The following is a 16,443-nucleotide window of genomic DNA, read 5'->3' as shown; positions in this document are numbered from 1 at the left end:
AACAAATACTGATTACGAATTTTATCTCACGTCTTTCATGAAAAACAGCATTTGCATTCATCTTGTGTAATTAAATTGTATAAATCTATTTCAAGATTAAGATTTAATTTGCATTCAACCCATATAGATCAATCATACAACTTGAGAGTTAAATTAACATTATATTTTCAAGTGATTCTCCATGTAAAGATTGTAATGTCCGATTCACAAAGGTATCCTTGAAGCTTTTTATCTGATCAATTATATGGAAATAATGCTGATTTCATTTGTAGAGAATCCATAATTGAGTATAATCAGTTTTCAAAACTATAAACATTAATATCTTATTCATATTTGATCAGACAAAGCTTTTTTTAGGGCATTGTCATCTTTGCTGGGACTGTCACTTGAAATTAGGCTTACAGTCTCTTTCATAAAAGAGATTGTTTAAGATTTTTAAAATTGGGTCGACTTTACTTTGGATGACTGGGGTTGGGNCTCTACTTTGTAAATTTGTTCCTTTAACCTTTTTTCAGTTAAATATAGATAGATGTTGTATATATGATTGATATATCGCCTGCAGCTTGACTTATCTAGATTTTTCTAGAATTATATATTCATGAGTTCTGATTTTAATATTGGCTTTAGTTCAGCTTTCAATACTATTCATGCATTCATCCTGTCTCAATCATTATTCATTCCTTCATTCATCCTTCAACCCATCCTTTCTTTCAGCCTTTTAGCTTTTATCCATTCGACTATCCTTTCAAATATCATTCTATTATCCAACTGTCCTTTCATTTATATTCATCCATCTTTTATCCTGTCATCCAACTTTACTTATCTACTATTTTCATTAAGCGCTTAAACCAAATAAATAAAATTACATTTACAATAGAATAGAGAATGAGATTTTTTGGTTCCTGTCACACTGGACTAACCAGAGTGAGCAGCATTCGGTTTCTTCTATTTGAAATCAAACGTGTTTTGGTCTTTTACTCAACAATCATTTACTTTACGGATTTGTTTATGTTATCCATTTTCATTCAAATGCATATGACAACAAAAAAGTATTTAATAAAAAAGCTAAGAAATTATGTTTAATGGGTCAAATTGTGATCGAAAGTCACAGCTTTCTGGAATATTGACAGAACCGTTAAGCAGCTATATAAAGTATAGGTGTTTCTATTTTGCTATGCACTTCAAAAGCTCTAAAAACTAAAGGGATATTTGTAAATTCACCCTTCAATTATTTACATTTAAAGGTTTTAGGTCGTCAATAAAGTCTTAATTCTGTGTGTGCCCCTGTATCCCGGATCTAGCATTGTCTAACATTAAACTAGATACATTATAAACTCTAAACACTAATTATTGACAGATTTAAGGTTGAAATATGAACTCTAGTGACACCAGAGTAGGATAGGTAGATAGATAGCAGGATAGATAGATAGAAGGATAGATAGATAAGTAGATAGATAGATAGATATATAGATAGATTGATTGATAGATTGATGGAGAGATAGATATATAGATAGATAGATAGATAGATAGATAGATAGATAGATAGATAGATAGATAGATAGACAGAAGGATAGATAAATATATAGATAGATGATATATAGATAGTAGTTAGATAGATAGATAGATAGATAGATATATAGATAGATAGATAGATATATAGATAGATAGATAGATAGATAGATAGATTGATAGATAAATAGATAAATAGATAGATATATAGATAGTAGTTATATAGATAGATAGATAGATAGATAGATAGATAGGTAGTAGTTAGATAGATAGATAGATAGATCTGGGAATAAATGCTCAATGTTTGATAACTCACCCAGGGTAAAGATTCCTTCTCTTTAGTCAAGATAAATAATTTACACATAAAACAGAAATTTTAATATGATGAGTCTATAAAACTTGGACAGATTTCAAGTTAAACATAAACAAAACTTGGACTTAGAGTATAGTAAAACATACAAAAAAGCTGGAAATAAAAGTAAGTCAAACATACAAAACCTGAACATAAAATCAAGTCTAACGTACGCAAAAACCTGAACATAAAATCAAGTTTAACGTACACAAAATCCTGAACATAAAATCAAGGCAAACAGACACCAACACCTAAACATAACATAGGTCCAACATACAAACTGGACACAAAGTAAAACATCCACAAAAAATATCTATTTGAAATTAAGATTGTATGAAAAGAGGATTAAAAAATCTAGAATGAAATATAAAAATACAAATTAAGAAATAGCTAATTAGAGATATAAATTATTTTTTTTAGATCCGGTCTTGCACCTTCCATACACCTTCCATACACCTTCCATACACCTTCCATACACCTTCCATACACCTTCCATACACCTTCCATACATCTTCCATACACCTTCCATACACCTTCCAAACACCTTCCATACAACTTCTATACACCTTCTATACACCTTCCATACACCTTCCATACACCTTCCATACACCTTCCATACACCTTCTATACACCTTCTTTACACCCTCCATACACCTTCCAAACACCTTCCATACACCTTCCATACACCTTCCATACACCTTCCATACACCTTCCATTTTTTTTAACCTTAGTAAGATTTTAAATAAAACTGTTGAATATTTCAAACTGTAGCTGGCCTCGATACATCTCCACGTATACATACAGTTTACACACTGTTAAAAATAAAAATAGTCCGAGTAGGTGTAGAACAAACCGAAATTACGAGCATATTGTTCAAAATTACGTTTGAAATGGTTTGCGAGACATATCAAGTATTTCTATTATTTCGAACATATTCGAGATTTCGATACTTCGAAGAAAATGCTAGAGTTTTAACAGTGTAAACTTAAAATACAACTAACTTTATTCTGTATCCATATACTATGTATACGCTAAAAACCAGAGCGCCAATACATTCTTTATTGATTTATTACAAGAACACGTTTACAACCTCGTCATGCAAATCTATCTAAATCATGTAAAAAACGAGAAACTTTTTTTGTGGAATTTCCTAATTTGGGAAGAAATCATCATTATTGGGGCATTTTCGGAGACCCCTTTTCCTGCTCATCTTATTATCAGAGATAGATAGATAGATAGATAGATAGATAGATAGATAGATAGATAAATAGATAGATAGATAGATAGATAGATAGATAGATAGATAGATAGATAGATAGATATATAGATAGATAGATAGATAGATAGATAGATAGAAGATGACTCTAATGATGAGCTGTCTATAATGTCTAGGGTGGAGCCAAACCGCCGATATATATATATTTATCATAAAGGTTTAGAGTTTAGAGTTTAATAGTTAAAATGACTGTAGAACTATTTCATGTGACTTTTCTGTTCACAAAGGTTCTTTTTCGATTAGACAATAGTTCTCTCTGATATGATTTGCGTATTTATGTTGCAGAAACAATGGAGGTAAGTGTCAAAATTAAACAAGAAGCCCGGGATACCAAAACGAGGCGTATTATTTACAGATTTTCGAACTTTTAAATCGGCCATTTTCCTCTTTAAATGAAGTGTAACTAGAAATTATGGACTGTCACTTTAATATATAATAATTTATCTTGAGTTTATTAATTAAAAAGTTTATAGTTTAGAATTTGAGTTGAGCTTTCAGTTGCCTCCTTATCTTTATCAATACCATATACTTGTCTTAAGCCGCCCCTGCATCTAATTTGTATTGTTATTTTTATTATTTCAAAATCATTATTACAATAATCTTTATTGTGTTAACTTTTATTTTATTTGATTATCAAAATTGAGCTGAATGTGCTGAAATATTTGGACTTGACATACCAAATGATTGGTATTACCTTCTGAAACTTTTTGTTATGCAATTCCAAAAATTTGCTATTATGTTTATTGTCGAATTAAGAGATATTTAACAAGGCTTGTATAAGACGCTTCGCACACCATTCTATCGGTGTACCTGAAAAACGCTACACTCATAAAACGCTACAGAGATAAAACGCTACCTCATAAAACGCTACCTCATAAAACGCTATACCTCATAAAACGATACCTCATAAAACGCTACACTTATAAAACGCTTACAGATAGAACACACCAGATAAAACGCTAGTAAAGCAAATGACGTTACTCTTATCGGTTTTATATTTGCATGTTTTTAAGTTCACAATAGAAGAATATGTAAACATTTATTTAAACTGTTGTCGAATTAATCAAATACATATATAAATTAAACATAAAAATATCTTATTTTGCACATTTATTCCTAAAAATCTTTTAAATTGTCAATATGCTGCAAATATATATCTGATTAAATCATTGTCGAACTATAAAGTCTATAATTTAGACAAGAAAGCTATTTAAGATTGAGAATAAATTAACTTGGTTCATGGATGTATTGAGATTAAACCTTCCAAGTGCCTGTTGGGTTTAAACAAAATTTGGGGCCCCGTCGGTTAAGTATAATCTTGACGTTTATTGGACACAAAACAATCAAACTGCATGCAGACAAATATACAAAGAAACATAAATAGATTTTAATATTGAAACATTTTGTATTTTTGGTAATACATCAACGTTTTTTAAAATATTCATGAATTTGAATCTAAAGTCTGATTTGTTTATTTGTACTTTGTAAGTTTCAGGCTTTGGAAATTATAGTCATGAGAGAAGATGATCTGTTATACAGGATTCTAGGTTTTTATACAAACCACACTAACAGACACACAAAGAAGGGGACACACAGACAAACTTACATAATCAGGCATTTTAACGGACGGTAGTTGTTTTTAAAGGGATGGCAGACGTTTTTAAAGGGATGGTAGATGTTTTTAAAGGGATGGTTGATGTTTTTAAAGGGATGTTAGATGTTTTTAAAGGGATGGTAGATGTTTTAAAGGGATGGTAGATGTTTTTAAAGGGATGGTTGATGTTTTTAAAGGGATGGTAGATGTTTTTAAAGGGATGGTTGATGTTTTTAAAGGGATGGTTGATGTTTTTAAAGTGCCACTCTATATTCAAAAAAGTGGCAAGCTTGATTCACAAGAGTGCTTTTAAAATATCTATCTGAGCAATATTGGGAAGAAATCATCAAGTTTTAACTTTAAAATTGTTGAATTATATAAAAGTGAGGTTGTTTTCAAAGAGAAGCTTCAATGCAGAAGTTATACATTTTTAGATAGAAAAACAAGAATGTTTTCATTATAATTAAACATTCGTCTACTAGTCTATAATGCACTTGTAAACTACATAGTAAATTGTGATTTTTTATTTGTATTATCTCGTGCTTTGTAGTTGAATAAAAATATGAAATATGAAGCAAACACACTGAGATAAAAACAAACTGTATTTGACAGAGAAAAGATATCAGACTGACATAAACCAGAAAGAGCAAATTGGAGATTATACAATTTTTAGAAATCATGTTTGAATCAAAACGTATAAGGTTTCGGGTATGAATTTAAACCAAAAAAAAAATAAAATATATGTTAGAGGGGAATTTAGACAATATCTCGGTATGAATTTTTTCAGTCCCTTTCAGCCTGAAAGGGAGTTCAAAGTGTACAAATCATGTAAATGTTCACAAATTATATGCAGTAGAGTACATTCATACAGTATATTCTCTAGACTATCCATTTCAATTTCGATTTTTTTAAAGCTGTTAAATAAACTTTATGAAAATGAATTAGGTGAATAAAAAACATCATTTGATTTATAGTTATAATGAAAAATCATCGTTTGTAAAGTGAAAGGCATAGAGTAAATGATGATGTAAAATGATCATTGGTCAATTATGAAACCAGCCTATTTCATAATTTGGTTTTCTATTAAATGATATTCCAGGGCCCAAAGATTATATAGCACAAATATGTGAAGTACATCTGCAGTATGGAAACAGTACAACAAAATGGCCGTTTTACACTTTTTTCTAGTAAATTCCACTCTAATATATATTCTATTTTCTTTGATTTAAACAGACAAATCGTCGGTTTTTACTTTTCAATTGTGTCTACCAAAACTTCTAAATACAATTTTGCGTCACAACTCACTTGGACACATATATTCAGCTCAAAAAAGTCTCGCCATTAAAAAAAAACAGGTTTGACTTTGATTGGCTGCAGTGCCTTGGGCTTTAATTTTACCGCTCTAACTCACTTATGTTTTTCTGTAGCCCTTTTCTTGCATAATTTAGCACTAAGCGCACTAATTGTTTGCTTTGGTTTTTTAAACTATTCGGCAATATTCTCATAGATTTTTGCTTGAGAGCTTGGGACCTTTAAATCACAGTGGGATTTTTAAAATGGACCTTTAAGATATAGTTCAATTTAAGATATAGTTCAATTTAAGATATAGTTCAATTTAAGAAAAATTAAAACATTTTTTGTCCAAAAGACTTTATGATGTATTAGTATTTTCTCATTATTATTTTAAATTTCAAACTGAATTTGTGACAGTTTGATAAATAATAGATTGTTAGTGATGTGCGATATTTTGTTTCTTCTCGACTTCTCTGCAATATCTTATGTGTGAGATACAAACCATTGACTACCAGTGTGGACACCAATCCACTTTATGGTCGGTGAAAAGTTTGCTTCACTTGTTTGTAGATCTTGATTTTACTTCCGGTTTCCAAATCTTGATTATACTTCCGGTTTCCAGATCTTGATTATACTTCCGGTTTCCAGATCGTATTCAATGTTGATGGGTAACACTGTAAATGAGTGTGGGAATGAGTGTGTGAGAGAATCAATCAATCAATAGTTAACCCTACAGACAGTTAAACTTGGGAACCTTAGTTAAAGGGACTGTTAACATAATTTCATGTGTCTGATTCACAAAACATAATTCCATATGTCTGATTCACAAAACATAATTTCATGTGTCTGATTCACAAAACATAAGTTCATGTGTCTAATTCACAAAACAAAACACATGAAATTATGTTTTGTGAATCAGACACATGAAATTATGTTTTGTGAATCAGACAAATGGAATATGCCTCCTTATGTCAATGTTAAATATAATATCAGTACTTATTACGTGTGATTTAAATCAATTTCCCAAATCAATTTCTGTAAATATCAGACTTTGAACTACAAGATGCTGTTCTAATAACACATTGAATGAGTACTGATATACTTGGCAGCTCCAGTTATCAGCTAAAAAACCCAGTTACTTAATGAATAATGGATATAAATGTTATGATTTAGGTTAACCCTTCTCAACTGTTCTCTTACAAATGAACAAAGTGTTACTGTTGAAATTTTGTTTACTGATGAACAGGTCAAATTTTGATACAACTAATCACCAACCATATGATATAAAATTTATTGATAGGTTCATTGATTGATTGGAAAAGAAAACATTTACATATTGAAGATTAGATAACACTTACAGTTTTACAGAATATTCTTATTAATATCCAATCAACAGCATCTTATATACTGACGAACTGAGCATCTTATAGTTGGCAATTAATAAGAATATTCTGTAAAACTGTAAGTGTTATCTAATCTTCAATATGTAAATGTTTTCTTTTCCAATCAATCAATGAACCTATCAATAAATTTTATATCATATGGTTGGTGATTAGTTGTATCAAAATTTGACCTGTTCATCAGTAAACAAAATTTCAACAGTAACACTTTGTTCATTTGTAAGAGAACAGTTGAGAAGGGTTAACCTAAATCATAACATTTATATCCATTATTCATTAAGTAACTGGGTTTTTTAGCTGATAACTGGAGCTGCCAAGTATATCAGTACTCATTCAATGTGTTATTAGAACAGCATCTTGTAGTTCAAAGTCTGATATTTACAGAAATTGATTTGGGAAATTGATTTAAATCACACGTAATAAGTACTGATATTATATTTAACATTGACATAAGGAGGCATATTCCATTTGTCTGATTCACAAAACATAATTTCACGTGTCTGATTCACAAAACATAATTTAATGTGTCTGATTCACAAAACATAATTTCATGTGTCTGATTCACAAAACATAATTTCATGTGTCTGATTCACAAAACATAATTCCATGTGTCTGATTCACAAAACATAATTTCATGTGTCTGATTCACAAAACATAATTCCATAGGTCTGATTCACAAAACAGAATTCCATTTGTCTGATTCACAAAACATAATTTCATGTGTCTGATTCACAAAACATAATTTCATGTGTCTGATTCATAAAACATAATTCCATGTGTCTGATTCACAAAACATAATTCCATGTGTCTGATTCACAAAACACCTTAAAAAAATTTGTCGAATCAAGGATGACACTGACCTAAGTAAAGAATGAAGGGTACTGTTGTGAATCTGACATCACTTGAGAAATTACGTTTATAGTCCCTTTACATATTACATTATCAACTCAATAAAATCATTTTGTAACAGTTCATGTGCTATTCTTTGCTCATTATGTGATTGCATCAATTATATATAGATTAAATTCCCCACCCTTTACCATGCCCTTCTTTCGACCCCCCCCCCTTGCTAGTCTAAGGAATATACCCCCCCCCTTGCCTTTAATCAACTATGGTTGTTTTTACAGAAATTACGTCAGCTCTTCAGTCTGCAGGGTTCTCTTAAACCACTTTAGATTCTCTCCTCTCTCCAATTCTCTCCTTAATTCCTTCTCTCCTACTCTATTTCTCTCCGTCTCTTCTCTATCATCCCTCGACCTTGTACTCCTGGTTTAAATCTATCCCTCCCTTGAACCCCTGGTTTAAATCTATCCATCCCTTGAACCCCTGGTTTAAATCTATCCCTCCCTTGTACCCCTGGTTTAAATCTATCCCTCCCTTGTACCCCTGGTTTAAATCTATTCCTCTCTTGTACCCCTGGTTTAAATCTATCCCTCCCTTGAACCCCTGGTTTAAATCTATCCCTCCCTTGTACCCCTGCACTGGTTTAAATCTATTACTCCCTTGAACCCCCTGGTTTAAATCTATCCCTCCCTTGTACCCCTGGTTTAAATCTATCCCTCCCTTGAACCCCTGGTTTAAATCTATCCTTGTAACCCTGGTTTAAGTCTATCCCTCTCTTGTACCCCTGGGTTAAATCTATCCCTCTCTTGTACCCCTGGGTTAAATCTATCCCTCCCTTGTACCCCTGGTTTAAATCTATCCATGCTTATCCTAGTTTAACCTACGACCCCCCAAGTTGCATGTTGCTGAGTGTGAAATTTTACTCCATTTAAGGATTAATTGTAATTTAAACTCCAGCGCAATCTTTCTTTCTTTGTTTCTTTTCAAAGTTTTCATAGTTTTCTTAAATTCTGGATTATTTAAAGATTTATTGAAGCAACATTTGGCGGTGTTTTACAGGGTTCAATAAATCATTAGCATAAAAAGGTTTTGATTTATTATTGTAAGTATCTATCTATCTAACCACCTCTCTATGTATTTATCTTTTCTATTTAAATTTTTAAGATAATTTATTTGGTTACATTTTTGAAATTTCAAAATTTTTTGTTTTCTTCAATAGCTCTTAAATAACAGGAGTTAAGCTTGAAAACATTAAAGAAACATAAAATTTACAACAGCTTGAAGTACGCAAACTACCCCTTTTTTAAAATATCCCACTTTTTACTCTGCCCTTAACATCATGTTTATATTATAAACCATAGTTAATCAAACCAATCATTCATTCATTCATTTATTCATTCATTCATCCTAAAAATCTACATAAATAATACAAATCCGTCCCGTCGATACTTAATCTTCTCCCAGGCCTATAATCAGTCTCAATATATAAGGAATAAAATTATGAATGAACAAATTCTTTCATACCGACTTTATTATCTTTTTTGTGGTAACCAAAATCTGTTATCTTTTTGTATCTCAGTATCTCTTTATATTTGTATCTCTGTATATCTGTATCAATGTATATCTGAATCTCTGTATATATGTATCTCTGTATCTCTATATCTCTGTATCTCTGTATCTCTTTATATCTGTATCTCTGTAACTCTGTATCTCAGTATCTCTTTACCTCAGTATCTCTGTATCTCTGTATCTCTGTATCTCTGTATCTCTGTATCTCTGTATCTCTGCATCTCTGCATCTCTGCATCTCTGTTTATCTGTATCTCTTTATCTCTGTATCTCTTATCTCTGTATCTCTTTATATCTGTATCTCTGTAACTCTGTATCTCAGTATCTCTTTACCTCAGTATCTCTGTATCTCTGTATCTCTGTATCTCTGTATCTCTGTATCNCTCTCTATCTGTCTCTCTATCTGTCTCTCTATCTGTCTCTCTATCTGTCTCTCTATCTGTCTCTCTATCTGTCTCTCTATCTGTCTCTCTATCTGTCTCTCTATCTGTCTCTCTATCTGTCTCTCTATCTGTCTCTCTATCTGTCTCTCTATCTGTCTCTCTATCTGTCTCTCTATCTGTCTCTCTATCTGTCTCTCTATCTGTCTCTCTATCTGTCTCTCTATCTGTCTCTCTATCTGTCTCTCTATCTGTCTCTCTATCTGTCTCTCTATCTGTCTCTCTATCTGTCTCTCTATCTGTCTCTCTATCTGTCTCTCTATCTGTCTCTCTATCTGTCTCTCTATCTGTCTCTCTATCTGTCTCTCTATCTGTCTCTCTATCTGTCTCTCTATCTGTCTCTCTATCTGTCTCTCTATCTGTCTCTCTATCTGTCTCTCTATCTGTCTCTCTATCTGTCTCTCTATCTGTCTCTCTATCTGTCTCTCTATCTGTCTCTCTATCTGTCTCTCTATCTGTCTCTCTATTTGTATCTCTATCTGTCTCTCTATCTGTCTCTCTATCTGTCTCTCTATCTGTATCTCTATCTGTACCTCTATCTATAGATCTATTTGTCTGTCTGTCTATCTTTCTTCCCAGCTAAATCACGGTTTTTTGCTTACATGTAAATTGTACAATGATCATGTTTGCTTCAATTTTTTTCTTATATATTATGGATACATCTATGTTTAGTATATTGTAGAATCCCTAACCTTGCATCGTCACCTATTTTTGTGATATATAGAAACCCTTTGATGTGCACTGGCCGCGTTCCTCTCCCTATTCATCACACGTGCTATATTCTGACAGTCTAGTTAACCGCTCTAAACTTAGGACTGGGGAACGTTTTGTTAACAGCCAACAGATGCGATTAAATAACGACAAAAAACGTTAATTTTGAAAACAATTGAAAATTACCGTTTATAAAAATAAAAATAACGGAGACTCTCTTTAATTTTTCTACTTAAAATTGTGCACTTATAGAAAATAAAAAAATAAACTTTTTCGTGTTTTGATGTTTTTGAATGTTGTCTTCTGAGTTTTTCCTGCTCAGGTGTTTATTTATATTTTACATAATTATTACATGAAATAATCATTAAGAATTTCTTAAATTTTGACCGTGAACGCCGTGAATATAGAATAAACATTTGCAAAAAAAATCGGAAAAATCTTTAACTGAAGAACGTTAAGTTTTAGCTAAGAACGAAAGGATACCTTTTAATATTTTTTATAACCATAAAATATGGCTCAAATAAAAATGTGCAAATCGCCATTGATTAATTTAAATAAAACCGATTCTCAAAATCATCACTCCAAAATAGACAATCGATGAGGATTTTTAGGACTGCATTTGCACTCTTGCTGAACAAATATGCACCGTAAAAACGTATTAGAGGTCTCAATGAATCCTAATCTTTTTTTCAATAATACTGCAATCCCAGTTCAACTACCAAACATTGCCGGTCAGCGCTTTAACCATGCCTAAATAGTTTTATGAATGCAGTCAACATCATTAATCTGTTCTTAAAAAAGAGTCTGCCAAAACCCTTAGGCTGTTTTGAAACCAAAATGCATTTTCAGAGATTACACAATTAAGAAAACGGCTTGTCGGTGTGTTTTATTATGGAATCTTTAAAGTAAAAGACAAACCTACTGTTTTGAATATGGGGGATAAGGCAGTGGTTTTACTGCAAAAAATGGAATGGAATGGTGATTGTACCTAAGTATGTGGAGAGGATCAAGAACTGGCCTATACTACCTCAGTGGCACCTCTGAATAAATATGAAAATGGGAATTGAGAATTACAAGAAGGTTAAGGAGAGTCAACCACAAGGGTTAACCATACTCGTTTGTAGAATTAAAAATTACAAGAGGAGTTAGGAGAGACAACCACAAGGGTTTAACACACTCGTTTGTAGAATAGAGAATTAGGAGAGACAAACAAATGGGTTAAACATACTCGTTTGTAGAATTGAGAATTAGGAGAGACAAACATAAGGGTTAACCATACTCGTTTGTAGAAATTAAAATGGATCTTAGAGACAAACAAAAATTATCCTTTACAGAAAGTCATGGAAGCTGTAAAAAGAGGGGAGAGGCACCCTCTTTTGAAGAAAGGAAAATCTGCCCCAGATACCAATGTATATTTAAAAAGATACCCTCACCTGTATGTGAAGAATGAGATTCTGTACTTAAAGAAAACTAAAAAAGATAAGGAAACAGAGTAAAGAAGACGCACGAAACTTGAGGACAACTGATTAGATCAGATGAAATTTCTACTCTGGGTTCCTGGACTTCAAAGTTGCCACTTTTTAAAACAACGCTGCAAGAAACCAAACTCCTGAAACATCTATATACTTGAAGAAACCAAAGGAGTTGGAGAATATGGTAAAGTGCCCACAGCTGTTTTCAAGATCAATGCGGCAACCACTAAACCACTGGAGTAAAATGTAGGTATAAAAATGCATGTTTTTTCCAAAAAAAAGATAAACGAATTTTTTTAAATGTTGCGAAAAAGGTGTAAAACCAAAAAGTATCTGAAGGTAGTTAGGCAGAAGAAATTGTTATTGCTTAAATTAAAACTACTACTATATTTTGAAAAAAGATTTGCTAAACTCACAATTTAGATACTATAACACGAATTTTAAACTGTTTTTCTCACTACGTACATCAGTTCCAACTGCCATGTAAAATGGTAGTAACTTTTGATTTTCCAAAAATTCGATATATCGATTCTTCTCTTTGAAAAAAACAGTAGTAACTTTTTTGATTTCAAAGATAGAATTTAAATACTATTGATTTCAAAGATAGAATTTATATACTGTCTATACCTCGAATTTTTTTTTCACTACGTGCATCAGTTCCAACTGCCATGTAAAATGTAGGGTTTCCACGAAACAGTTAATTCTCTTGCGCAACAGTTGCGTGGTTTTTCACGAAATGACTTTTTTGCAAGGAATTTTGACTGGAAACCCTAGTAAAATGGTAGTAACTTTTGATTTTCCAAAAATTCAATATATCAGTTTTTTCTTTGTAAAAAAGGTGGTAACTTTTTTAGAGTTAGAGATACGTTTTCAGGATTAGTTTTTTTAAAATCATTTAATAATTACAACGAAAAATAAAGTAAAAATTATACAGTAATCTAATTAGATGGTTCGGAATATATTTCTCAAAAGAATCTTGTCAATAAATCAATGCTAATATCGATTATTTTGTTTGTGTTATTATATTGAATTTCCAATCTTCTTTGAATTTATTCGCAGATTTCTTCAAATTCTTCAAATGTCGTCTTTTCAATAATGATTCTAGAAAATCTGCGAAAACCTTTGTGAATAATGAGAAACCAGAATAATGAGATAATAGAAACTAATAATTGAACAACATTACTTATTTTCGATGATATAATTGATTTTTATTTTCTCAAAATGTTCCTAAACACGACGTCTGTAGTTTATTGTAGAACTTTTTTACATTTTATGTCTTAGTTATTTAATAATTTAAAAAAACTAATTCTGAAAACGTATCCACTCCAAAGTAGGAGTTTTGAACGTCGAATTTTTGCTCAAACTCGGGATTTACAGATCTTTTAAAAGTTTAATATGTCTCAAATGAATCCGAAAGAAGTTTTCCACAACACTGCATACTCAGTTCAACTTCCTTACATAGCCGGTCACTCCCTTTAAGAGAGATAACAATAACTAACAAGAAATACTACTCTAAAAAAGAACATTGAAACTACTTGCAGTATCCTGCAAGAAAAATTAGAATTCTTTAAAAATAGATCAATAATAAGAGCAGGAAATAAAATAATAATTCTCCATTTATTCGAATAATATGATAGTAATAATGTTAGTGTACAAAGTTCAATCTATAATATTTGTTTTTATATTGTTTTTAGATAAATAAATAATGTATTATTAAGACTTCCGCTACCCTGCACTTAAAGATAGGGCTTGGCACAATCCAACTTTTTCTTGCCGTTTCGTAAACGGTTTGTTCCAACCGAAAAAAAAGACGAAAAAATCAGTTATCCACTAATTTTAAAAGTGAGAACCGAATGCTCGTCTCGTTAATGGCATTTCCGTTTTTTTAAATTATCGTTACTTCAGAATCTCAATTTTTTTCATGCCGTTAACGGAAAATTTTCAACAACCAATAATGGTTCTAGCGGCGAAAAAAATTTCGTTAACAGTTTATAATAACAGAAGACAACACTTAAAAGCATCAAAACAGGTAATTTTAATTGTTAACGGAACTTTCCCATTGAGGGATGGAACCCCGGGACGCCATGAGCCTCTCCAATGCAGACAAGAGCCTCCCAGATTTGCTTAAGTCATAACTTAAGTCTAAAAGTCGTTTTCATATTTCAGAGTTTTCTGGTTCTCACTCTATTTATATACTTTGCTCGTCTGTTTGTTTGTCAGTTTGTATCCAATAAACGTCAAAACCAACCGAGCCAAAAATTTGTGAGGCAACTCACATGGCTCAAGGGAAGGTTTGAAACTGGTTTAAAAATTTGTGCGGGAAAAATGTCGAAATTTATTATTTTTTCATTCACCAATTTGAAGCCTAGTTTTTATAACCTCTTTTTCATATGGTTCATTTCATCCCATCCTAATCAAATACGGAGGGGGAGGGGGGGGGGGCTAGCCTATCCAATGACCCTCTTGAAAATTAAAAACTAATTATTCAGAAAACATTGCGGGGAAAGTGAAAACTGTAACTGTAAAATAGTCATGATGAACGAGATGAACTATACTAAAATATTTGTGAATATATAATTATAAAATCGCTCATTCAATGTATGTCAACTAATAGGTTTTAACTTTTTATGTTTTCTTTCTATGTCTAACATTGTGTTAAAAGTTTGTTGTTTACGAAATGGAACTGGAAATTTTACGGTTTACATTATGTAAACCGGAAAAAATTTCCGGTTTACGAAATGGTAACTGGAAATTTTACGGTTTTCATTCCGTAAACCGGAAAAATTTCCAGTTTACGTCACACAAACCATATAAACATTCCGGTTTCCATTTTATCCGGAATTATCCCGGAATTCCGGTTTACACATCAAATTTCCGGAGTAGAAATTTGTTCCGGAAAAATGGAAACCCTAAATATACAATATATGCACAAATATATGTTAGTATTCAATTGGGAAAGTTTAGTTTAAAAACTAAACAAAAATTCAGACATCTATAAAAACTATGCATCAATTTTCAATTTTAAAATTTTTAATTTCTGTTTTATTAATTTTTGTCCCTCAATTTGTAGATTTTGTAACTAAAAGTAACCAATTGAGAGCAGAAGAATCATAACTTAATTGTATGACAATTTTTGAATAAACCTGCAGTTGTTTGATTCTGTGCTGATACGGATCAATTTTGGTCAATTTGCAATAACTTATTTTGCGTAAAAATTTTAGTTTAGGTTTAGGTTAAATACTAAACAGATTAGATACAATTTAGGATCAACCCGACATCAGGGATTAATAAATGAAAATTGATCTGTCTGAGTATTTATTAGTTGTGTTCTTACAGAATACAGAAAAAGTCCAACTTATCACAAGCAATAAGCAGCCCCCCCCCCCCCTCCCATATTACACTTTAATTTGAATATTGATTTTTAGTTCTACAAATTATTATAAAATATCCCATATCAACAGACAAGAGCTCAGTAAGTCTCTAAACACTCCCAACAAACAATAATAATAATAATAATAAAAGTAACTCATTTGTAACTGATATATATCTATGGGGGCCTTAGTTAAATATTCAATATATGCACAAATGTATGTTATTATTAATTCAACGTTTAGATTAAATACTAAACAGATTAGATACAATTTAGGATCAACTCAACAGCAGGGATTTATTATTCATAATTGATCTGTCTGAGTATTTATTAGTTGTGTTCTTACAGAATACAGAAAAAGTCCAACTTATTGCAAGCAATAAGCAGCCCCCCCCCCTTCTATATTACTCTTTAATTTGAATATTGATTTTCAGTTCTACAACTTATTATAAAATATCCATTGTCAACAGACAAGAGCTCAGTAAGTCTCTAAACACTATGATGGAAGCTGGTCCAATGAATGTCCCAACACCTGTAAAAAATGGTTTCTTCGCCACATCAAGTCAAACCTGGGGAAGGATTCTGAAAGGGACTGTAGGCTTAATTTTAAGCAAC

The sequence above is a fragment of the Eurytemora carolleeae genome, unplaced genomic scaffold (genome assembly GCF_000591075.1).
Source record: "Eurytemora carolleeae unplaced genomic scaffold, Eaff_2.0 scaffold53, whole genome shotgun sequence".
NCBI classification, from domain to species: Eukaryota; Metazoa; Arthropoda; class Copepoda; order Calanoida; family Temoridae; genus Eurytemora; species Eurytemora carolleeae.
The sequence above is the reverse complement of the archived record's forward strand: the minus strand, read 5'-3'. Positions refer to the sequence as shown.